The sequence below is a fragment of the Cotesia typhae genome, unplaced genomic scaffold, assembly GCF_013202065.1.
Source record: "Cotesia typhae breed Kobodo isofemale line unplaced genomic scaffold, CoteBio_Ctyphae contig_5, whole genome shotgun sequence".
Lineage (NCBI taxonomy): Eukaryota > Metazoa > Arthropoda > Insecta > Hymenoptera > Braconidae > Cotesia > Cotesia typhae.
In genome coordinates, this window is record NW_027423757.1 from 2,545,207 (window position 1) to 2,571,095 (window position 25,889).

The 25,889-nt window shown below is 27.8% G+C and overlaps 1 protein-coding gene across 4 annotated transcripts in view; it reads right to left on the reverse strand.

Moving 5' to 3' along the window:
* The window catches only part of LOC141531489 (glutamate receptor ionotropic, kainate 2), a 121,739-nt gene that overhangs the window by 91,846 nt on the left and 4,004 nt on the right, over positions 1–25,889 (reverse strand). The window lies entirely within an intron of this gene.

Below are 25,889 nucleotides of genomic sequence, written 5' to 3' on the forward strand. Positions count from 1 at the left end.
TAATATGCCTTCTTTGTCAATTAAATACATGGAAAGAAAATTGAAGGAATTTTTACTATCGTAATTTTTATTAAATAAAATAGTAACGGTGGACTATACTTCTAAATATGGAATTAGTATGGAATTAGTAGGAAGTTGCAGGGATGGCCTTCAAGGTCAACCGTTTTTTTGATTTTTTTTTCTGTGAACAGATGCAACATTGGAAATTTTTATCTCTTACTTTTTACAGCAGTGATATCGTATTTTTTCTAATCGAATTTAATACAATAATTATTTGGTGAAATTACGATAGTAAATTGTAAAATTTCGTAAATAAATAGTAAATTTTCTTCTAAAATATTTGACAATTAATAGCAATCAATGTATCGTACAACTTTACAATAATTATATCCTAAATTTTCCCAGAAATTTTTTTCTATGTAGTAAATTGTCTGAAATTAAGTAAGCTCATTTGTCAAAAAATTTATACCGATCTGTAATAATTCAACTAACAAAATGAAAGGCTTTATTTAATGATTTCTGATTATTTTTTACATTAAAGAGAATTTTTTTTAATATTTCAACACCTCTTTTATCTTTTAAATGATGAGTATGTGATTTAATCCTGAAAATATTATTACTTTTTTTTTTTCATCAGATTATCTCTAGTATAATCAGAGCTTACATGAAGAAAACATCTCATATGTCGCATGAATATATATAAACGTAAAAGTGAGCCTTAAGTGGTTCCTATGTTGGATTTCCTACTAAGAGAGTATTTTATTGAGGTGGTTAGATGGTTATGTGTATTTTATAAAAAGATTCATAACTTTTTGCGTATAATTTGCGCTATTAAATTCTACTGTATTTTTAATTCACTTTAATAATGTTAAGCATTCAAGTAATAGTTCGAAATAAATTTAATTGAAAGATTTATAGTAACTGTAGCTGTTTAATTTCGAAATCGAATGAAATTTTTACAGAATAAACTGTTTTATTGTAAGAATATTTGACATCATTAAGTTTTTTTTTTTTTGTAAAAACTGTACTTTTTATTATGGTTGTAATCGTTCAATAGTTATTTCATAACGAGATACTTTTATAATAGTAAAGAATGCGGTCATCATTAAGACACAATTTTATATTTATCATTGCGATTTTGGCTATTGGAAAATTATTGAGGCTATCAAAAAATTGTTAAGAAAAATTTACTCTAATAAAAAAAAATGTAGTAGCTCAAGAATTTTTGTCATTTCTTCAAGATCATCAAATTCTTTAATTAAAATAATTTTCTTCGTTAAAGATTTTTTTTCTTGATTACTTTAAGTTAACTTTCTTATCAGTGTAGAAGTAATAATCATTTAATAGAAGTTTCGATAATAAAGTATCCTAATATTTTTCATTTAAATTGTATAGTAGTTAGTATTGGAAATAGTAACGGTTACTATTGAGGTTAATGATTTTTATGACATTTTGATTAGTTTAGATGGTAACTATTATACTTTCTGATGGTAATTGTTACCATCTCTTAATTATTTAAATTATAAATATCTTTTTGGAGATAATAAAGTTGATAATATTATGAGTGAATTCTGATAAAAAATATTAGTATTAACCGATGGCGTTAGCTGAGTGGTCTAAGGCGCATGGCCTATAGAGCACTTGGACTGACTCATCGGACAGGCGTGGGTTCGAATCCCAAGGTGGTCTTAGAAATCAGCTTGGTTGAGATTTGGCCCTTGCCGCGTAGTTTAAGATTTTCACAACCTAATTAATAATTAGATAAAATTTAAAAAAATATTAATATTAGATAATAACTTTTGTACATGTTAATGATATTTACAAATATTTAATACAATAAAATTTATGAGCTCTTATTAATACTAAGAATTATTAATTTTACTGTAAGGTAGGTAGATACTTTAATTCAGATCATTGATTTAAAAATTTAAGTAAAGTTCATTTCTATCGAGTTAAATTGAAAAAATTCTATAATAATTGTACGATCATTTTTACTATCTAATTCTCTCTGTGTGCACTAACGTAAAAAGTAAATTTGAGTTATCAGAATATTCTCATAAAGAATATCGGCAATCAGTAATATAACATCGTCTTACAACTTATACGTAATGCCTTTGCTCTTTAAGGATATTATATAAGCGCTTTTGAAATTTCATTCAACATTTTTTCCTCCACTTTTCATGTTCTTTTTCGGCGTACTCGATAAGCCAAATGCTCTCAACATTTATTTGCTTATCAGTTCCTTTTCTTGATATCCAAATGTATCATTGATTTCCGTAAGAGGGTTTCAATCTAAGTAATAACATAAATTTTTCATCCCTTTAAATCAGATCCATCTTGTGGGATTCATGAATTCTGTCAACAATATTATCACTTAATGTGATAACGAGTTAATAAATTTCAATTAATTTATTTCTGATGATTTATGATGCACTGTTATATCTATTTATTAAAACACATGTGTAGCAATCTGTTGATCGATATAATTATGGTATGTGTGCATCGCAAACGGGATCACCGGGAGAAATAATTCCACAAGTTAAAGCTAATAGATGGTTAATTGCATGACAGTGTAATCAATAATTAAAATAAACATGAGTCGAATCTACATCATAAAACCAGCATTCCTACTTTAATAATTGTACGATAAATTAGGTTGGGTTTCATTCAATATTGATTTTTTGGATGAACTGTAAAATTAATGCCTTTCATTTCATTAAATCCATTCAATTTAACGAAAATAGCGATATGCTTCCTCTATAGAGCATGATACAAAATTTTTCAAGTTATATTATAATTGAAATTAAAAATTTTTACGATTTGTTTTTGTTTCTGACAACCTATATTTAAATGAACAAATACTGCGTCGTCGCCTGATTTAGAAATGAGCCGGGAATATAATCGTTAATTGAATAAGTTATCAAATCTACTTTGTATGAATTATTAATTATAATAAATTACATACATTTTTTATGTTAATGTCTTTACTACTCAATACATAAGTAGCTGAAAAATATAATAATATAATGGCAAGAAATTGGTAAATTTAAAGCAGTTTTTCTTGGTATAATTTAAATTTCACTCATAATTATTATGATAAGAAATAAAATGATGAATTTTATGAAAAGTGATAAAATATTAAGGTTGAATAAATTGTTTTTTCATTTTCCTACATTTTATAAACGGTCTGTAATAAATGTGACGTAAATATGATCAGATAATTTTTGTAGACACGCCGTTGAGATTCGATCCGCAAGTGGCCAACATATTGTAGATAAACTTTTCATGGATTTTATTACGAAGGAAAAAAAAATGGACAGAATTATCTATTCAGAAAGTTGTAATCCCACGAGCATGAGATCGAGAAATGGTTATCCGATTTCAGAAGCATGTTACAAAGTAGACTTTCCGTGGCTAAAGCTTATATAAGCAGATAATATATGACCACAATTGGAAATTTTATTAGTATGGTATAGTATATGTAAAAGCTTGTGCATAGAATAAATGTAGGAAAAAAATTAAGCTTTGTTTTATTACCATCTCAAATCGAGAAATTTATGATCCTTAAAAGTGATCCGAAATTATCAGTAGATCTCATTAAGAAGGCACATTTAAAAGAGTTAACAATCCAGTTATTTTAAGCAATTATCCATAAAAAAATCTGGAAAACAATTGACCCTGCAGGATATCCCTGAAACTTCCCGCTATGTACGAGTCCAATACACTCGAGAAATTATTTATTCTGAATTTTTGAGCTCTTCGAGTCCAAAAACACAACTGCTCTACTTTTTCGAGCTCAAAAATCTAATAGTTACTTTTATTACTTACCAAATAATTTAATATAAAATTTTGGTTATGTAAAAAAAAACGCTTTTTTGGAATTAAAAAATATTCAAATTCTCTCGAACAAATCCACTGATTCCGGCTTGCAGCAATCGATGCAGTTTTTTGAGCGAAAAAAGATTGTTTTTTATTCACTGAACGATCTGAGAAGAAATTTTGAAGTTACATAAAAAAAAATTTGAAAATTACTAGTAAGAGCATAATCACTTCAATTTTTGAAAAACTATGCCTTTTGAACATCTTGATAGATTTTAATTTGTGACACGGCACCCGACACATTTTTTTTTAGCTTTAAACACATTGTACAAGGTGAAAAATCGATTAGTTAAGAAATCCCGGAGTTATTATTAAAGATTCGAAAAAAAATTTTTTTCGAAATCTTTTGACTACGATATCTCACTAACGGATGAACCAATTTTGGTCTGCTAAACGGCATTCATCGTGATTTTTGGAGGTTAAGAGCTGATTAGGTTTCGAGGACGATTGGCTTAACAGCTCAAAAGTTATTAAAAAAAAAAAAAAAACATCTTTTCGACAACTTTTTCTTTCGAAAATCGGGGCGAAACCAATAACTTCCCTATTTTTTTTAAATTTTTCAATTTTTCTAACGGGAAGTGAAAAATTTTCTGATATGACCTAATGCACCCATATATGACCTGATATGAAAACTGGTCATATCAAACTACATATTATTGTAAATCTTCGATTGAACTACTTTTTGCTTAATGAGACGGATTAATTGATGCACGCATTCTCAGAAAAAAAAAATCCATAAAATAATAAATGTATACATAGCCTGATATGGCCAATCAAAAAAATTTTTCCCTAAGTAATGTTAAATTTATTATTCGCAGTCATAAAAATACTCAGCCTGTTGTCAGAATTTTTTAGTTACGTCGTCAGGAAAAAATTATAGTAGAAAGATTAATAGTAATAGCCTTTGAGAGGGTGAAATCGATGTAATAGAGCGTATTTTTTGTGATCATCATTCAAAGTACGAGAATCGAAAAAAAAGTAGGAAGATAATGATGGGTTCATAAGAATTCTATTAATCATTTGTTCACTTCTTGTTAACATTTCCATCGACATTTTTGTGCTATTAGTTAGTGATGAAACAAAAGACGATAATTTGTATCTTTGTAAACCTGAGTTGAAAAAAAATATACCTTACTAAAAAATATTTAAAAAAATGAGGAAACAAGTCTTCGTATTACGAGATGTACTTTTAAGCTACTTGGTATTTACCTATCTCGCTTCTGCGAATGGACTGATGAATAATTCAAGGTCTCTCGAGCCGTCGACATCATCATCCGACCCCTAACGCAAACTTGACTTCATATATGATGTGGTAGGAATCTCCGTCGTCACTTAACTATATATTACTGGCATTACACACCATGAATAAGATATTTATTTTGTTGATAAAATACTTTGATGAGATTCTTATAAATATAAATATAAATAAATATAATTTTTTTAAAAAACAATTTTTCATCACAGGGTTTAAATAGTGAATAATAAAAAAGTAAATTTAAATTTGAAGAATACTTATCAAGAAAACCATTAAGAATCTTTCAAATAAAAATTTTTGATTACTCCAGAAATTATATTTATTTTTAACTCAAGAATTGCATTATTAAATTTTCATTATATTTTCAAGTACGATGTCATGCCGTAGTTTTTATAGAATACAAATTATGATGGGTCTGTTGAGTAAGTTTTAATTATGATTATAAGCTACAAAAATATTGTTTATGCAAATGAAAGTAAAACAAAGAACACAAAATAATGATGGTCTTGATATTAAATGAACGAAAACGTAAGCCAAGAATCTCAGTAGTCTGGTTTAAATGTTTATTACAAGTTGCATCTGTTTGACTTCTGGATAACAACTAGTTTGCTAATTGTACGAGACAATAGTACCTTCATTCTCGATAGTCGTCACATTTGCATGTCTGCCAAGTAGAAAGTGTATTATCATTAACAGAAACATGAAATTAAAATATTTAAATTAAAATAAGTTATTTCAGTTTGTAACACAAGAGATATGGTAATATAAAATCGATCAATTCCCGTGCAAGAAAAATTATGATTTAAAATTAATTTAAGATTGAAATTCATATTTTGACACAAATATGAATTAGTTTTGAGATCAATCCAAATTTGAAATTGATTTGTAAATAGAAATTAGCACGCCTGTAAAAATTTCGATCCTGCTTTAGAATTTTAATAAAGACTTAAGAATATTTTATAGATAAAATTTATCCTAAATATTCTCAAGTTTTCTCATTTCTACACGTAGGAAAAATATTACTACTGGAGCCATCTACTGGATAGCTACTCGTAGATTGCTACTATAGCAATATGTATTCCTACAGTAGTATTCCTAGCAATATTGCATGGCTCTGGTAGCAATACTTTGGACGCCTAGGAGAGCTATACTACATTATTCAACGGTGCCCTTTAATATAACCATCTACACACATACCAATATTGAATATTTCAATAACAATATTTAAATAATTATAATTACATCGATTGACAATTTTCTAAAGAGCAATAAATAATTTACGAAACGAAAAATGCTTAAAACTTGAAAAAAATTTTAATGCAATTTTTATGATTTTTTTTTACCTAAGTTAAAATTTTTTTTAAATTACAAAAATAAACAATCTACTAATTTATTACTTATTTTTAATTATAAAATTAATTCATTAGTTGATAAATGATAAATAAATCTATATTAATCAATAATCTAATTTATCACTTTGTAAAAAAAAAGTTTTTGAATAAACAGTAGTTTTGAGTTCTGATATATTGCACTTTAATTTAAAAAATTTTTTTAGATAAATTCAATTTAACTATATTTATAATGCCTATTTATATTATAATCTTTGAATTTAATAATGTTTCATTCAGATTATAATGATAAATATTCATTGGGTCATCCCTTATTAAAAAAAAAAACAGATTCAAAACGATTCAACCCATGCAAAATTTATATCTATATCGTTTTTAATTGCTTTGAGTCATTTCGAATTGTTTCAAATCTTTTTTTTTTAATCAGGGATCAGTGAATTCATGATAAGCAAAACAAATATTTTAGAGGTTATAAAATATGTCAACACACAAGACTGCGCGGGAAATCCGAGACAACAGCGAGGCGTTCAGCCTCCACAGCAATCCCATATGGTTCTCCTAGCGATCGAGTATAGCTATTTTAGCTATCTAACGTATTGCTGTCAGAGCGACAGTGTAGATGGCTCTAGTAACAATCAAACAGATGGCTAAGTGGGGATAGCTACTATAACAATACAGTATTGCTCTAAGAGCGACATTTTTTTTCGTATGAAATTTACTAAAAAAGTAGCGTCGTTCTTATTAAATTAGTGAATGGCTAAGTGAATTTTACTTAATTCAAAAACTTTTTGTCTTGATTCAAGGCAATAAAACTCTTAAAAATGATTTTCTTGATTCTAGAAAAGTTTTTGTCTTGAATCGAGTTAATTATTTTTCAGATTAGACAAATGTACTGAACTAACTGTAAGAAATAACCGAGACCCTATTACATAATATGCTCAAATGAATGTATTTTAGGTCAGTGTCCCAGCTGTGTAATACGATTTATAGATTTATCCACTTTGCAAATGTAACTTGAGTAAGTTGTCGGAGATTTGATGATGGGTAGACATATAAAAGACGACTTGTGTAGGCTTTCGTTGCCGAGCTAAATGTCAAAGACGACGTTTATAAAAGATAATTTGAACATTTCACTTTTCATTGTTGGCTTAAGTTAAAAGGGGTTTGTGTGAGTGAAATCGTTGGTTTATATATAACGAATAATACGTTAACTGAGAAATACGTTAAGGTTCAAAGGTAGTTAACTGAAGCCCTTGAGTTTAATCACATTACTGCCCTCGAGTATAGCTTTAATTACTACCATACTATTATACGGCTCTCGCCGATTTTATATGCGACACACCATTAGCTCGGGGCGCTGCATCATTGTTGTACCGCAAATTTTTCTCTCAAGACAAACCATCTCGTTCTGGATTTAGTAACTATCTTATATTTTGGTTAATAGAACCCATTTTAATTTAAACAAGATAAATTACTTCTTACAGCTTCTAAGAAGTTTATTCATTATTTTATTTGTTCAAAATCGAAAAAAACTACAGAAAAAGACGTATTTGACAGTTTTACTCACGAATTTAGTCCTGAGAGAAATTCGCTGTTTTGGGCAATATTAAATGTCGAAGACATGTTGAAATTCATTAATTAATTATTGCCAACAATTACACGGAAAAAACTAGAGACTGCCACATGATACATTCCTGTGATAGCAACATGATTTTCATTCATGATTTTTTCCGTGTAATTGATATAGTAAAAATAATAATAAACAACATTTATTATTGCACCAATTAATATTTTACTTTTTATCAATTTTAACGGCCATGAAAAATGTCAATAAAGTCAAAATTAATGTTATGTTCATGTCATGTTGAGCTCGGTACTTTAATTGTGAGCTAGAGGTTAGCCAACATCCGCCAGTTTTTTTTTTTTTTTTCTAAATAACAAGGTATTCTCATTTATTTCTTCGTACAAGATATTTTATTAAAAAAATGGTAAGTGTCAGCTAACTTCTGGCTCAAACTACGACTGTACTAAATCTTAGTATCATGATAATTAGTAGGTACACGTATATTTTTAAGCAACATATGCATAATTTGGAGCAAAATTCCATGTCTTGTTAGTACACGGAAAGAAAAATATGGGAACTATTCCTATAATTTTATGGGAACAGTTCCCAGGTAATTATAGGAACTGTTCCCATGAATTATGGGAACTGTTCCCATAATTATAGGAAATTTTCCCAAAATTATGGAAACATTTCCTATAACGATGGGAATGGTTCCCATAATGGTATAGGAATGGTATCTATAATTATAGGAATGATTCCTATACTATTATAGGAACTATTCCTATAATATTATAGGAGATATTCCTATAATGATATAGTAATGGTTCCTATATCATTATGGGAAAAATTCTTATAATGATATAGTAATGGTTCCTATATCATTATGGGAATATTTCCCATAATATTATGGAGATAGTTCCTATATGATTATGGGAACTATTCTCATAATGGTATAGGAAAAATTCCTAGAATATCATAGGAAAAAACATTTCTCTTAAATTTCTTTCATTTTCTGATGCACACAAATTATTATATGTTTATTATTATTATTATTATTTTTTATTTTTATTACTAGCAGACCCGACAGACGTTGTCCTGGACTCGCGTCTTAAATTTAGAAATTTTAGGAATGAGCTCGTATAGTTAAAAACATCATTAGTTAACAATATGCAATGGGCATTCCTCAATAATTAACATTTTCGTAAATATAAGCTCATTCTAATTTTATACTCATCGAGACCTTTCGTTTTAGTACCCACATAAATTTTTTTATATATCTTATATATATATATATAATATTTATGAAACATATTAAATATATGAAAAAGGCAAGTGGGTATTCAAATGAAAGGTCTCGATGAGTATAAAATTAGAATGAGCTTATATTTACGAAAATGTTAATAATACTAATAATAATTTTAATAATAATAATAATAGACATTCAATAATTTGTGTGCCTAAGAAAATGAGAGAAATTAAAAAGAAATGTTTCTTCCTATAATATTCTAGGAATTTTTCCTATACCATTCTGGGAATAGTTCCCATAATGATATAGGAACTATTCCCATAAATTATAGAAACCATTCCTATAATAGTATAGGAATGATTCCTATAATAGTATAGGAATCATTCCTATAATAGGATAGGAATCATTCCTATAGCATTATGGGAACCATTCCCATAATGGTATAGGAAAAGTTCCCATAATTTTCTTTCCGTATAGACTAATATCATCCTAACACTCTTGTGTCACTAATTCTGAAATTGCGTAATATTAATACTTAACTGTTGATAATATATCTACTTTAAGCACTCCTAGTCCTAGTTAATAACAAATAAAACTAAAAATGTAATTCTGCATATATAGTTGTAATTTATAATCATCTCTATTTTCTTTTTTAGTTATTAAGCTATTTTTAATTATAATTATTCAAATATTAAGCTTCGGTTTGTATAGAGCCATAAATTAACTTAAGTTCACACACTGTCAAAATTTTCAACATTGTAAAAATTAAAGTAACCCTGTTATTGGCCCTTTGGGCTGTTGGGCTTATGTAATGGAAAAATGAAATAAAATATCAAGTTTTTGTATAGGTTTCTGTACAAATAATAGTGCTTGATTGAAAATTAAAATTCTTGAATGAAGAGAACCAAATTTTGGAAAAAAAAGCTGTTTTTGAATCAATTAATATTTTTTTAGGGCGCGCAGTAGCCTATTGGATCCGACCCTTGCTTTTCAAAATTCATTGGGCCGGGTTCGAGTCCGGCGTACATCAATGAGTAAGTTCAAGTAAGTCCAAAAAAATAAAACGAGTTCCAATCTCAAAAGTTTACCCCTCACCGTAGTCGCTCATGACCATAGTAGTTTATGCGACTTTAAACAAATAAAAAAAAAAAAAAAAAAATTTTCAGTGCACTATTATTAAAAATGGCTATTGGTAATAGTTATAATTTCAACAAAAAAATTCAATAAAAGACATGAAATGAATTAAATGAAGTAAAAATAAAATATAAAGTTGAACAATTAAATTGTTGTGTATATTATTTTTTTTCGTAGAACTCGACAAATAAACTTATAACTCTTTTACTTTTGTATTTATGATAGAAACTTTTTGAAACGGTCCGTGCACTGTGAAAAGATATCGATTGATCACGTAACACTAATTTGAAGTCTTCAAGCAGTTAATTTGCAGTTCATCTTATTGTATTGTTCTTAAACTTCTTTGTTTTATAATATAAACTCCAGTTACAGGCTATGTAGCAAAACCAAGTGCTGCTATAACAACATAGAGTCATATCTCCGAAATAAGTCCGACAGTAGTTACCAAATTGCGTTCGTGATGTATGATCGGTTTAGTGTATTGTTAATGGCAATTGTTTAAAAGGAAAAGTTTTTAAACTAAAGTAATAGAAAAAAAAATAGAGTCGAGAGAATGAAAATCACAAAATGAAAGCAGTTATTGAAGTTGTGAAACAAGAAATAAAGTCTTCGAGGTATTGTCAACTTTCAGCCTTTAACTAACAGTTGTATACGTGTAGTGAATAGTACGGAACCTCAGATGCTTTCTAAATTTAACAATTGCAATGGCTTACTAAAACCTCGAACTTAGAGAAACGGACGTACCGCATTGCCTGTATCATTTGATGTGTATACCCATAGTCATGGGTACATTCTTTTGGGAAAAGACTCGGCTTATTCCCTGTGGATTATTGCCCTTCATGCTGAAAGTATATAACGACGAATACTCAAGAGACTTTTCGTGGTCACTACTTATAAAAAGTTGAAAGGCTAAATATATTCGAGAAGACAGTGGTTTATTACTGTCAATATTAAGAGTTATAAAAATTCTGGAGCAAACTTTGATAGATTTATCGTCAAAAAAACCTTAATATTTTTTTAAAGTTAATATTTGTACACTGTTAGAACAATTTTTTAATTACACTTAAAAAACGGTATAAATCAAGCCGGTGTAGGTGTTAACATTTTCCTTATTAAATTTCAACAACGATACGTACGTTAAATTAAACCGTCATCGGCGATTGAAATTATTTTCAATGTTAAAATATTTTTCCAGGTTTAGAAATTTTTTTTGTATACTTTTACTAAATTAATCACCACGAGTATTAAAAAATTAATTAACAAATTTTAAAAACCTGTAGATGACTAACAACTATGTTTTCTTGAAAGAAATTATCTATTTCATAGAATAAAAATTATTATTTCCAAAAAAAAATTTTATTTCACCTAAAATTAAATTTTGTTTGAAATGAAAAAAATTGGGAATATACTCATTATTTATAGATACATATATTCACAAAAGATGTATATAAATTTATCTAGAAAACACATTATTCTGATTTGATTTTCTCTGCATAAAACCTCGGCGAGCAGAAGGTTTAAATTATTAATTTCGACGGTTTGAAACACAAGTCGTCTAATGACAATTCTCAGGATAAATTACAAAGAAAATAACTATTGCATTATTTATTCCTATATATTTGGTATTATAAATAATAAAAATGCATGTCAATTACTGAAATTAAAAATTTCGTCGGATTGTAAAAAATTAGAGATTGTGGTGCCACTTATTTTTAGTCATGAAAAATCGATAAGTTAACATGACTCAGAAATTACATTTTTTTTCTTTTATTAACAAGAAACCAATTCGAAAAAAAATTTCTCAGCTTAATGAAAATTCTTAAAAAAACAAAAAATTTACGAATGAATATTAAAATTTTTTGTCTAAATTTTGCACGACTCATGATGCGAAGCATCGGAGAGTGCTTTACAATCGAACAATTTTTTTTCGTCTCATTTCGGCAATTATTTATGTTATTATGGTCTTGTTAGTTTACGGAATCAAGATATTTTGCATACTATTGTCAAGACAATTTAATGGAGATTAATTTGACACTTTTCAAAAATTGATTTGGTGCAATAGAAACGGAAAAAAAAATCAAAATAGGTCAAAAAATTTTCCTATCCATCATGTATGAAACTCTGAAAACATTGTAACTTGTGAAAAAATCTATTGATTGAGTTAATTTTTTTTTTTAATTCTTTGAAAGAATTGTAGGTCACTGAATGCGAATAGCTAGGTAATTCAGCGTCGTTTATGTATGATTACTGAAATAAAACAAAAACTAGAAGACTTTATATCTGTGTATATATTGGGTACACTTATCCCATTAGAGGCGCTTGCGCATTATTGTGCTATTTTAGCTTTTTTTCACATTGCTTAATTTATTAATGTTTCATAATTAAATGAGCATTATAAGTCGTGCACTTTTGGAATTTCCAAATTTTTTTTTGTGATAATTTTAAGGAAAAATAACAAATATATACTAAATAAAAATATTTAATTTTATAATTCGCGAACTTTTTGATTTTTGTTTACTGAACTGAATTAAATTATCTACACCATTTACTTCATTTTTACTCTGATTTAATACCGCGAAAGACCGTTGTTAAGTCCATTTTTACTTCAGCTTTTTTTACAGTATTCGTTTATTTTAAAACAATCTATTCATTTATTAAATATAACTGTTTTTGTTCAATTTTATTAAATAATTTTTTGTAAGAAGAACACATTTATTTACAGTGAATTACTATTTTTCAACAGTGAATATATTTATAACTACTTATCAATAGCTAAAAAATATTTATTCAATCATTCAATGTTGAAGATTATTTATGTAGCCAATAAAGCTTATTGAGTATTGAACAACTCTTCTATTAGTGTATTATTCAGATCTATATAAAATGTATCAATTAAGCAAGAGATTTGTATTTATTTGAGAGGATTAAATGAATCGAGCCGTTAAGTATTGAAAGTACAGTCCTAAATGTTCTCAATTTAAAAGTTCTGCAAACATTAATAAAACTTAAGTGTACTCCATTTTATTTCAAAAATGAAAAATATATCATTTCAATTTTTTTTTTGCAGAAAAAAATTTGCGTATATTCTTTCTGATTCATTTTTGTATTTCACAAATAATAATTAATAATTCGATTAATAATTTCAATATTAATCAAATTTAGATTAATTCAACAGATATAATAAGCATTATAACCAATCAAGAATTGTTTTTCAATTATCAATAAAGTCGATGTCTAAAATCGGTTTTTCGGTTTCTTAATCCGACTAGTATGCGTAACTTTCAACTCATACAACGTAATTTATTACTAATTTATTATACTATCTTACATTCCTACAAGACGATTCCAATTCTTAATAATTCTTGAGTTAATGGTACCCTGCGTTAACGTTAAATTTAATCTAAGAATTTTCAAGCGTTGAAATTACTTCGTGTGATATTTTATCTACTTCTCAAAAATATTATTCTCAAAATGAAGAAAGAGCAAAGCACTATTCTTCACTTTATATATTTTTGTTTCGATGAATTAGACTTAGCAATAATAGACATTAGCAAGTCAGCAATTGCTAATGTCTATTAAAACTAAAAAAAAAAATCACAATGAGAGTACAAAAATTTCACCGTCTCTAAAATGCAATAAATTTGAAAAAGATTTGATTAAGCGTTGGAAATCGAATTAATTCATAAAGTTTCTCTCTCTTTGATACAAATGATACGAGACTATAAATTTGCTTTGACCCTATTAAGTTTTAATTAAAAATCTTGTTTTATTTTTAATTATTAATTCTCGGTTGTACGGAAGAATTTCGTGCTTTGTTTGATCTCTGTAAACATATTCATTTTTCTCATTAACTGGAGAAATTTTTTTTTACAATTATTTTTTATAAAATACAGAATTCTACTTTACTACATCATCGTATTATTAATAAAATTATTAAGTGCTCCAGCTCTCAATTCATTAATTAATTATAATGATATAAATAGATTTAATGATAACACACTTATGATTATTCTGATGATAATGAATGAAATCTGTGTTAATTTGATCTTGAAGCATGAAGAGTCTTTAATATCACTCGATCATCATCTTATCCTTCAATGTCAGTACTTGAATTAAGCATGTCAACGGTGTCATCAGAAATTCGTCTAATCAAGTATAATGTAAATTTTATTGAATAAAATATATTAATATTCATGCTCTTAGTTGAAGGTTAAAAATATCTGTTTTTACTTTTTTGTTAAATTTATTTTCAGGGCAAATATTAAAAAGTTTCAAGTCTCTACATAAACATAATGACAAGATGTATCACTTTTATAGAAACTGATATTATAAAACTACAAACATCTATGTCATATCAGAAGCAAGTAGAATCTTAAAAAACAAGAGTATATAACAATGTCAGAAAGAGGTTATCTCAATCCAGTTGATTTGACACCAGGGAAAAAATGGTAGCGACTGTAGTTCTGCACTAGATAAGTCATGAAACCTTGACAATCTCAAGGGATGTAAAAGAAAGTTGATCATAAAAAATAATACCTTGAGCTACTTTTCTGAGACAAAAGAGTAAAAGTATCGAGATAGTGAATTTTCTGATACATTTTTTTGATATTTTGTCAAATATACGCCTTGACTAGTCAGAATATCCACTTCCTGATTAAAAATAATGATTGAAAAGAATTGAGAAGCGGTCACTTCATGCAAAGTGTATATCTATATATACGAACAAAAGAATTAAAATAATTGAAAAGAATTTACATTTCATTTTTTTTTTTAATTTTTTTCATTCAGTATTTTTAATCAGGGCTTGCTAAAAAATATGCAATCTAAGAATGGAATAATATCAACTAGCAAAATTATAAGTACAAAAATAAATTCGAATCGGCAAAAATACCCACCGTCGGGTATATATAAAAAGAAACAATAACCAATGATACTAATATATTATTTTTTTTCTCAGTAGTGGGTCATTGAGCTAATAAAAAGATATCGGTTGCCAGGTCAATCCAATATTATTTTAAATATACTTTCGTGTTCTATCACTTAAATGAGCTTTGGAAACGTTGTACGTCTAAAAAAGCGACAAGTGTCTTTATTTATAACCGAGTAGCTCAATAATAATTGTATTTAGTTTTCCAGTTATGGATAGGAACAATTTTGTAACATTGTTTGAAAAATATTAGTTGTTAATATAAGGTAAATATCTAATAAAACCCTCATTCATTAATATAATTTTATAAACATAATATGTTTAGAAAATTATAATAATAAGTAAAGTTACAAAATCACAGTATTTTAAAAAATTTTATTGGAGTAATGAGTAATAGCATGATTAAAAAAATGAAGCTTCACATTCCACACCTATAAAAAATACTAATGAAAAAATTTTCTGATATGGTCTAATATTTCCTTACATCACCATATAAGAAAATTTTATATATCCATGGAGAGCCTGATATAAGAATTGGCCATATTAATAAATATATAGTTTTTCATGGTCATGTGTGCCTATGTATAATTTTTGACCAATGGTAGTGTTGAAAATATCCGATAGAGGACACCTGGTCGCTAAATCGTCTCCTTATAAGAGAATTAAGTTTGAGATCTTAAGTTATGGAATAAACATCGTTTTTTCTACTTGATGATCAATTGTAGTTTTTCATAATAATTTTTACTAAAATCGTAACACATACATCAAGGAAGACAAACATAAAAATCTGGAGAAATAAATGTGAAGATTACTGAAAGGAATTAGCGCTCGTAAGGACAAATAGCACTAAGTGTTGTAAAATAGAATCATAAAAACTGGTATTATAAGTGATGTAAAAACAAGATAAAAACTAAAAAAAAGAAAAAAAATTTTTATTATACCCTCAAAATGCTTATCTGATACTGATGGTTCTTATTTTAACCAACTATTATCAAAACTTTTTTTGGTCAATAAAACATTTTAAATATCGTACACATTTCTAGAAGAAATGGAAAAATTGAATAATTTTGTAATAAATTAGTATTTTCCACTCGTGTATAGCCTGATCAAGGAACATCAAAATTTTGTTTTTACGGGTATATTTATTAATCATTAAATATATTAAATTATAAATTTAATATTATAAAGACAAAAATTATCAAAGTTTTATAGGAAGATTATTTTACAACTTTGTCAGAAGTTGAAGTTATTCAGAAACTGAGTTTTTAAATTCAAATCAAAATTAATTTATCAATTATACTAATTGAAAAAATTTCTAGTGCTTACTATTATCAATGGAATCTTAATATTAAAATAATATACACATTGATTTGCTTGCTGTTAAAGCCTCCCTAATTAATAAACACTCTAAGGCATATACTCGGAAAAATATTCGTTTTATTCTGCTTATCCTACGCCCTGTTTATGCTCAATATAATGCTAGCAAGAATAATAACATAAATGTTTTTTTGTGAGTGTTTTTTTTTTAGCGTCAACGTACTTTGCTCATTGATTCAAAAATATTCAGTGCAGAAAATCAGTCGCTATTGTCCAAAATGAATGTTCGCTGAGCTGAAGATTTCCATAAACTTTTTTAAATACCTTCTTTGTATCGTTACTCTATAAAAGACTAACGACGGTAAAGTGCTTAACGTGTAAAACTTTTAATTCTAAAAAGTTTGCATAAATAAAAGTGCTATTTCTTTTTTTGTCAGTTTTGAATTTCAGGTAAGCTAATGCTGCTTCCAAACGCAACACGTCGAGGTTGGAGTATTTTTTATGGGAACTTGATAAATTTGTATTTATCATGTAGCTACAGAGAACCTTTCAAGGAGAATTACGGTCTACGAGTCAGCACTAAGGCGCCATACAGTCGAAAAAATATCTTAGCCTTTAGTCTCTTGATTTTTTTTATCTCGTCCGACGATTCTTTTGCTTTCTTTCTTTAGCACCCTCCGGAAAGTCACCTCACTTAAAACGTTGCGGACGATTTCTCTATAAACTAGCGAAGCTTTTTCTAAAAAGCACGTTCAGCGTCTCGATAATGTACTTGAATTTTTAGTGTTATGATGCATGCAGAATCTTATCGAAAATGTGAAAATAACTTTAATATAATGTTAACATTTTTGTACAGGCTTTTTTATTCAGTAAATCTAGTCATCTCAGTTTTTTCATTTAAGGATGGAAAGAAAGAGAGGAAGGGGAGGGGGACACAAAAAAATCTTTCAAAACTAAGTAACTGGTGGAAAAATTTTTTTAAATGATCATATCAGGCTGTCTACAAGAATAAATGATTAATTATAATTCTTCAATTGCACGCTTCATAGTACGGAAGCGCTTGGGTAGTGCTCTATTCTACACGGATAAAAGAAAAATAGAAAAATTACAGTATATAATGTAACATGGCGCTTCGTGATGAAAACTGGAAAAATTACAGTTTCAGATTGTAAGTATTACAGATTTTATATTTATATAACTAGTTCGAAACTTTGTCATAATAAGTTAACTATTGCTAACGAGTTTATGACAGATTGCAAAAGTGCAAATTCAGGTCATAATCTTTCTAATGATGTAAAATGTAATTTAAAATCTTATTTTATCATATAAATACGCTAGAGATAAAATTTTTCTTATTCTCTTAATTATATAAATGATTAATTCTTCTAAGATAAATAAAATATGAAGCAATGTTAATATTTAAAATTTTATAAATAAATATATTCCATTAAAGATCATTCAGTGTGTGAGTTTTTTCTTCTCGAGCTTTAGTTCTAACATTCAAAAGTCACCAATAATAAATAAAAATGTGTAAATTATTTTTGATATCGCTAATTTTGACATTAAGCCTGTCTTTGTCATTTTCAACGAATGATTCTAATTGTGAAGAGAAAAAAGATTCATATGAATTACAGTTAAAAAAACGATGACTTTGATGTGGTTAAATTTGCCGAAGATGGTTGGAACAAATTAGTCGCTGAAGAAAGAACCAGAGTCGCCAACAGTAGAGGCAATTTGTATGTTAATTGTGTGCGAGTTCAAGTTATAGACACTGAAAGAAAATACACTATGCTTCTCAATTATGAGACTGATTTGCCCAATGCTATGTTATATTGTGTAACATTTGTTTGGACAAATCAAAGGGTTTCTTTGACTCCAAGTTGCTGGAAATTCGATACTGAAGTGAGTGTAAGATCAAATCAAATAACTCTTCGCCGTAAGATGGACGGTGGCGGTCCTCGGTGTGTCTTAATTAATGACTGGAAGGCAATTACGGACAGTTTAACTGAGAGAACTTTTTGCTCATATTTTAAAAATCCAGGTTCGATTTCAACCTCGGGAATCGAACCCAGATCGTTTTTTTCCGAATTATTTCTTTAATTTTTGAACGAAAGGAACGTCTCACTGATTTGCCTTCCCACTCCCTTCATCTTTTCTTCCCTCTATTGCCCAAATTAGTTGGTAAATGACAAATGAACTATTAAAATGTTTGATTGCTGCCCTCGCGGATTCTGTAGGTTGTCATTCGGTATTATTTAATCATAATTATAATTACATGTGTTGGTTTGTTTCAGTTCAACATGCCCCAATCAGACCTTGAACTATATAACGTGTATCACTTCTTCGACGAAAACAAGCTATTCTGTCCTAAAGATTAACTGCAATTCTCGCTTTTTTTGTAGAAGCGAGGATTGTAAAAAATTTATTAAAATTGATTAATAAAAGTTTTGATGTTTTTTTCTGGTAATTTTGTTTTTTACCTCAAATATTTCGAAAATTTGCACCGCAAGGACTATTAAAAAAAATTTATTCGTATAGAGGACACTTAAAAGTCCGCGTATTCAAAAATTGAAGAATATTGTAATAAAAGAGATTTTGCACAGTGCCTACTTAAGCCATAGTATAATATATTCCACTTCATTTGAATGGTAATAAATGATGAAAATTTTTTGGACTGTCATTTTAAATGACTACTTATTATTTTAATTTTACAAATTTTTGTTTATGATATCATTAGTGATAAATAATTTTCCTTAATAAATTTTGTAACCTCAATAATTAAGAAACTACAAAAAAATTATTTTTCAAATGAATAGAATGATAAAATTAATAATCAATCCATTATCAAAATATTTTAAGCTGCAAAAATATATCAGAAAACTAGAAGCTGGGAAAAAACATTTTTCCTCTCAGGTTATCAAGGATTATACTGAATGAGTTTCGTTTTGGTCAAAGTATGTATTCTGATTATTACAATACGTTTTGTGATGATCAGTATACGTTCCATGCCATTCAATATACGTATCCTTCCTTGTAGAGTCCTAAGGCATTTTTCTTTATTTTGCTAGGATAGCAAAAATTTTCTGTGGAAATATACTGTTCTATTGTAAATAAGTAAAATACGTTTGATACAAATTAATTTGATTTTTTTAGACTTTTTAGGCTATAGTGATAATTTAAGAGCTAAGGTTATTAAATCTCAGATTCTCTAGTAGAGATACTGTACAATAATCGATCGAAGTAGTATTTGGTCTTGAATTTCTCAACTAAATTTATCGTCGTGTGCGAAAAATGGAACAAAGCTACTAAGTGGTTTGAAGGGAATGAGTTTTTTCCGAGTACAGTTTACGGTGAAAAGGAAGCGACTGATTTTGTAGAATGGGTTGAAGTTTTATACGATTGTAAAAACTGTGAAAGTTTATAGAGCTGCCATGAGCATGAAAATTTTCAAGAGAAAATCTTGTGGAGTCTCTGTAGTAGAATTAAAGATTATTTTTTCTTATTGTCCGAGCTATTGCGAATGAGCAACATAATTAAAAAACTAGGAATTACGTTTGAAGGGTGAGCTATACTAATAACTGCCATATTTACTAATTAAGTTCATCTTCTGTTAAACGACAGCTGTAAAACAAACAATGTTGCGTTGAATATAGTTTTAACATGCCCGTAACCATCGAATATTATCAATTATAATCGGTGAGATGTTACAAATTGTATTCATAATCTAAACTGACCTACTTTTATGATTGGTTCGCTTGAGTATTATTATTTTAAAAAATTTTTTTACTATTAGTATTTGCCTGTTATTAAGTTTTCTGATGAGGACTGATACTTCCTATTTAATTATATTAGAAAATTTTATATAGTCTGATATAGTCATATATATTCATTTACAATGTTCCGACCGAAAGTAGTATTGACAATCTTCAATGGAAAGTGTATATAATCGCTGAATCGTTTTCTTATAAGAGAGTTAAGTTTAAGGTGTTAATGTCTAAAATCATCATCATTTTTTACTCTCTTAGAGGTCATAATTAACATCAGTTGTCCATAAAGACGTAGATCAAAAAACATGTACGAATTAATATTATTATTAACTGTATTAATTGTTTTTGTCTTTAATATTTATTATATCAATATATATTATATCAATACACAGTAAAAAATTTTGTGTTAAATATTTAACACTTTTTTGTGTTAATTTAACACAACAAATGTTCAATTAAGGCGCGCAGTAGCCCATCGGATCCGGCTCTTGCTTTCCAAAATGTATTGGACCGGGTTCGAGTCCGGCGTACACCAATGAATATTTTAAATATTTAAGTGTACTATTCTGCTGGGCCCAAAAAGATAATACGAATTCCAATCCCAAAAGTTTACCCCCTACCGTAGTCGCTCATGACCTTAGTAGTTTATGCGACTTTAAAGAAACTAAAAAAAAAAAATATATATATATATATATATATTAAATTTACACATAAATGTGTTAAATATTTAATACAAAAATTTTTAACACAAAATTTTTTGACGCAACGTTTTTATTGTGTAAATATATTTAAAAAGGACTCTCTTAGATGTTATCTCATATTGAATTTTAGTTTAATCAACTACTAAACCAATTTTTGTTTAATAAAACATAAAAATTGACGTACGGATTTCAAAAAATAATGAAACATTATCTTTTTATTCTCATACATAATCCGACATGGCAATATATGACCAGATCAAGGCATACGAAAATTTTTTCATGAATACCATAATCTCAAGCAAAAAATGAACTTATTTAATGTCTAATCTTTGGATTAATAAATTATTAGCTCATTATTGTAATTCTCTTACGAATTGGGTTATTCGAACATGAAAGTATTTGTGGCCATAAAAGGAAGGTTCTACTAGTCTAGTGCCAAATAGATAATGTACATTCAAAGTAATTTGGCAGTATACAAATCTGTAATGCGGTAAAATGAGACAACTGTAAAAAAAACATTAGCCAATTACAGAGTCAGAGTACGTAATAGTTGTTCTACATTTAGTATCTCGCCATATTTTTCATCATTCGAAGGTCTGTAACCACTGGAGGCCCCCAATGTATTGTTCGCGAATTCCCAATTGATTTCCAATGACACTAATTTAACAGTATATGAGTCGGTAAAAAGTCGATATTGATGTACGGGCATCCCAAAAATTTAAGAGAGCTGCGTAAATTGCTTCGTTGAGGCTAAATAACAGATGACTTAAATTGCGTACATGTCTAATTATTTTTAAATGGGAGGAAATAATAGTATAGTAGGAACTCGATCACGCGAAAATCTCTATAACTATTTACTCTATTTCTCTTACGCAGAAAAAAAAATTTACTTCAATCAAGTAAATAGTTTCGAAGAACTTCATGTTCTTGATTTAAGTAAAAAAATTCTTAAACCTAGAAATTTTTCTTGGTTTAAGCAAATTTTACTTGAGATTTAAGAATTTTTCGTTTCGATTCAAGACTATGATACTCTTCAATAGTATTTTACATACGTAGGACAGTAATATACTATTTCTTGGTGTAAGAATTTTTCTTGTAATTTAAGTTAATTTTTTTTTTTCTGTGTAGATCCCAAAACTTCCGTTACTTACACACAAAAAATAAATTTCTTGCACCAAGAAAATTTTAAGGAAAAAAAAAGTTATTTTAGAGCAAAAAGAAATTTTTCTGGCTCAAGAAATTTGATTTCATTTAAGAAATTTTCAATATTCCTTAATATTTTCTTGAGCCAAAAAAATTAACACTCTAGTCAAGAATTTTTTTTTTTTTTTTCAGTGTAAGGTTCAAAATCTTTATAGCAAATTAAAAAAAATTTATTAATTAATTCTAACGCTAACTTCTAATATGTCTCAACTGTATTGACGTCAATGTCTTGATTGAAATCTTTTACAACCGTTAGATGATGAAAGTCGTACTACAACAGTTTAAAACAGTACACATTGAAATGTCACCTGTATTTCGATGAACATTTATATCTTCGGGTTAAATTTATCAATTTAAAATTTTATTTTTACAAAAGTCCTTCATGTTGAAATTTAGTTATTTTAATATTTAATAAGACCTTTCACTTGATAAAGTATATGCATACTCTATTTTAAAACAATATGAAAAATTTCATTTCCATCTATAGAATAATGTTTTTTTTTTTATATTGATAGATGGAATGCTATACTTGATGTTGCTGAATTGTTCATTTCAGATTCAACAAACAATTGTAAACTTCGTCTGATTTGAAATTGTAATTCGTGAGTCACTCGGTATTATTTGGAAATTGGTTAGGTACTGTAAATTGGCTGCATAAGGAACACGAACCAGTCGCAAGCCACTACATTACGATCTTGTGGCACAGCTCTCGATTTACTGTAGTAAAGATAAAGTAGGAGTTTAAGGTAGACTCCAACAAGTCAGTTTCACTAACAAAACGATCAATGCTAAGATAATTCGAACTGAAGATGGACAAATGTTAATCTAATAAATAATCTGATTACATTTACGAATAAAATTAAAAAAAAAAAAAAAACATCTTATTTCCATAAATAAAAATTATTTCATTTTATTATAAATTATACTATTTTAATAAAGTGTAAAGATAATTATTTTCATTCAACATTAGAATGTTTTGCTTCAAGAATTCGGATGATGTGAGTAGCTAAACTGGACAAAAGTTTTGGCTTGTAATCGAAAGATCTGGGTTCGAGTTTTAGTTGAAGTATCTGAATTTTTCTTTATCTAAAAATTAATGAAAAGCTTGCCTTCTCTTTTTCTTTCTCTTATTTTTACTCCCTTTTAATTGTATCCTCAATAGTTTAGAACTCTCGAAATAATAATTTAAAAAATATGGAGTACACGGAAAGAACAAAATTACATTGCATATCCTCCCATATTATACTCAGTGTTTTCTGTGGTGAAAAAAAAAATTTCAGATAATATTAAATATAATTCAGATTACACTAAATTATTTTTTTTTGTATTATAGTCAGTGTAATCTCTGATTTGACCAAGTAATTTTTCTGGTTATATCGCGTAAGATTCCACTGAATATAATCCGAAAAAATATCCTGTATAATTTGAATTATACTCAGTAGAATCTAGGATGATATATTTTTTTCGAAAATTGTAATATTCAACTTTTTTCTTTTTTAATTTATAAATTTTTTTTTTTAATTTGTTAAAATTGTATTGAATAAGTAGGAGAATCAGGTTAATTGTGTCCATTAATGGGTCGGGTTGTTCTACTTAAAAAGTCACCATTTCATGTTATATTACTGTAGCAGGCAAAGGCATCATTAATTATTAAAAAAATTTTAAGAGTAACTACTTTGCAATGTTTAAGAAATTAATGAAAAAAATTAGTTTATAGTAGAGTATTTTTTGAGATTCGAGTGTACATAACCCGTGAAAAAATTTTTTTAAAATCGATGAATAATAAGTTACAGGCTGTCAACTGTATTCAACCAATAACGAGTAGAATGACTGCTCAAAAATTTAGAAATTGCAATGTAAATCGTGATCTAAATATTATTGATATGGTAAATAAAATCAATTGAATGATAATTTTTAAAAAAGGTTTTTTATTGTAATCTAATGAGAAATATATAAAAAATTAAGTCGAATAGATATTTATACACTTCCATGAACTTAAAAAAAAATCACCATGAAACTGGTAAGAAAAAAAATTAAAAAAATAAGATATCTCGCTTAAAACGAAATTAAATATTTTTTGTTCATAAATAAAATTAACTTAGTAGTTATTTCGGAAAAGACAAAAAATCATTAATCTTAAATTTATCATAAAAGGGGATTGAAGCTTGTGGATGAAGTGGTGATCAATTCCTTAATAAATGAGTAGTTTAGATAGTAACAAAACGTTTTCTATTAAAATCGTTTTGAATAAAAACATTGATTAGTATTGAAGAGTTTGACTTGGGTACAAATCTAATCATTGAATGCAGTGATTAAATTTATTCGGATAGTACATCAATTCAACATAGTGGAAGCATATTTATCTAGATCGTAAATATGATACAATTTAATGCTTTACCGGTCGACAATATCGACAATGCTTATGATGTAACTGTGTGCATATATTTGTAAACATGGTACGTGCGCGTAAGTCTTTCCGATAAGCTTATGAATTAATAGGCAAGAGGTCTGGCACTAGAGGTTTCCGATTTGTAACTACAAGTGGAGTCCGTGGTGTGTAACAGTATTCAGGACCACAACATCGCCTTGTTCTAGGTTCACTTAAATGCCATCCGGATTCCTCTAAGAGAGCTTTTCTGTACGACTCAATACCCTTCGATATTGTTACACAGAAGAGAGGATGATAAATGGGATGAGAACGCAACACGTACACCTATTTACTCTTCCTAAACCTTTTTTGTTCCTTCCAATGATACAGTCTTTACCTGTTATTTATTATCTTTCATTTTTAAGCATTCAATTTATTTTTTTCGATTCTCTTTTTAATCTACTTGATACTCAAGACTCAAAAACTAGAATTATGATTCAAAATTTCCATGAAAACGTTAAATGATATGGCCCAATGTGTCTATCTATATTCATATCAGATTATTAGACGTTAATTATGCAGATATATGGCCTAAAGTGGTCTAATATGTCCATATATAATTTTTGATATATTTTGATATAATTATTGGCCATACTGGGACGAATCTGAATTGATTAATCCTAATAAAACTTAAGATTCCGATGCATAATTTTTCGATCAAAAGTAATGTTAAAAATTCCTGAAAGAGCACGCAGGATAACTAAATCACCTATTTATTAGAGATTTAAGTCCTAAGGATTAAGTTCTTTTTATTCACCTAAGACGCTGATCTGATTTTGTTGTTTAGTTCAATCAACTACTAAACCAATATTTTTTTCAATAATACAACATGTTACCTTACGTACACATTTTTAGAAAAAATTCAAAATTATAATAAACATTCTTTAACTTTCCGCAATAAAATTGAATTAATTTTCAATAAGTGGGAAGTTATTGGAGTCAATCCAATTTTAGAAAATCAAGTTTTCATCAGATCTTTACGTTTTGAGGCCCTAGGAAGCTATTCTGATTATTCTTACAACAATGTTTGTATGTTTGTATACTCGCGCGTGCGGAAGGGGGGAATGTATATGTAAACTTTTCATAACTTTTGAACAGCTTGATCGATCGGAATACGGT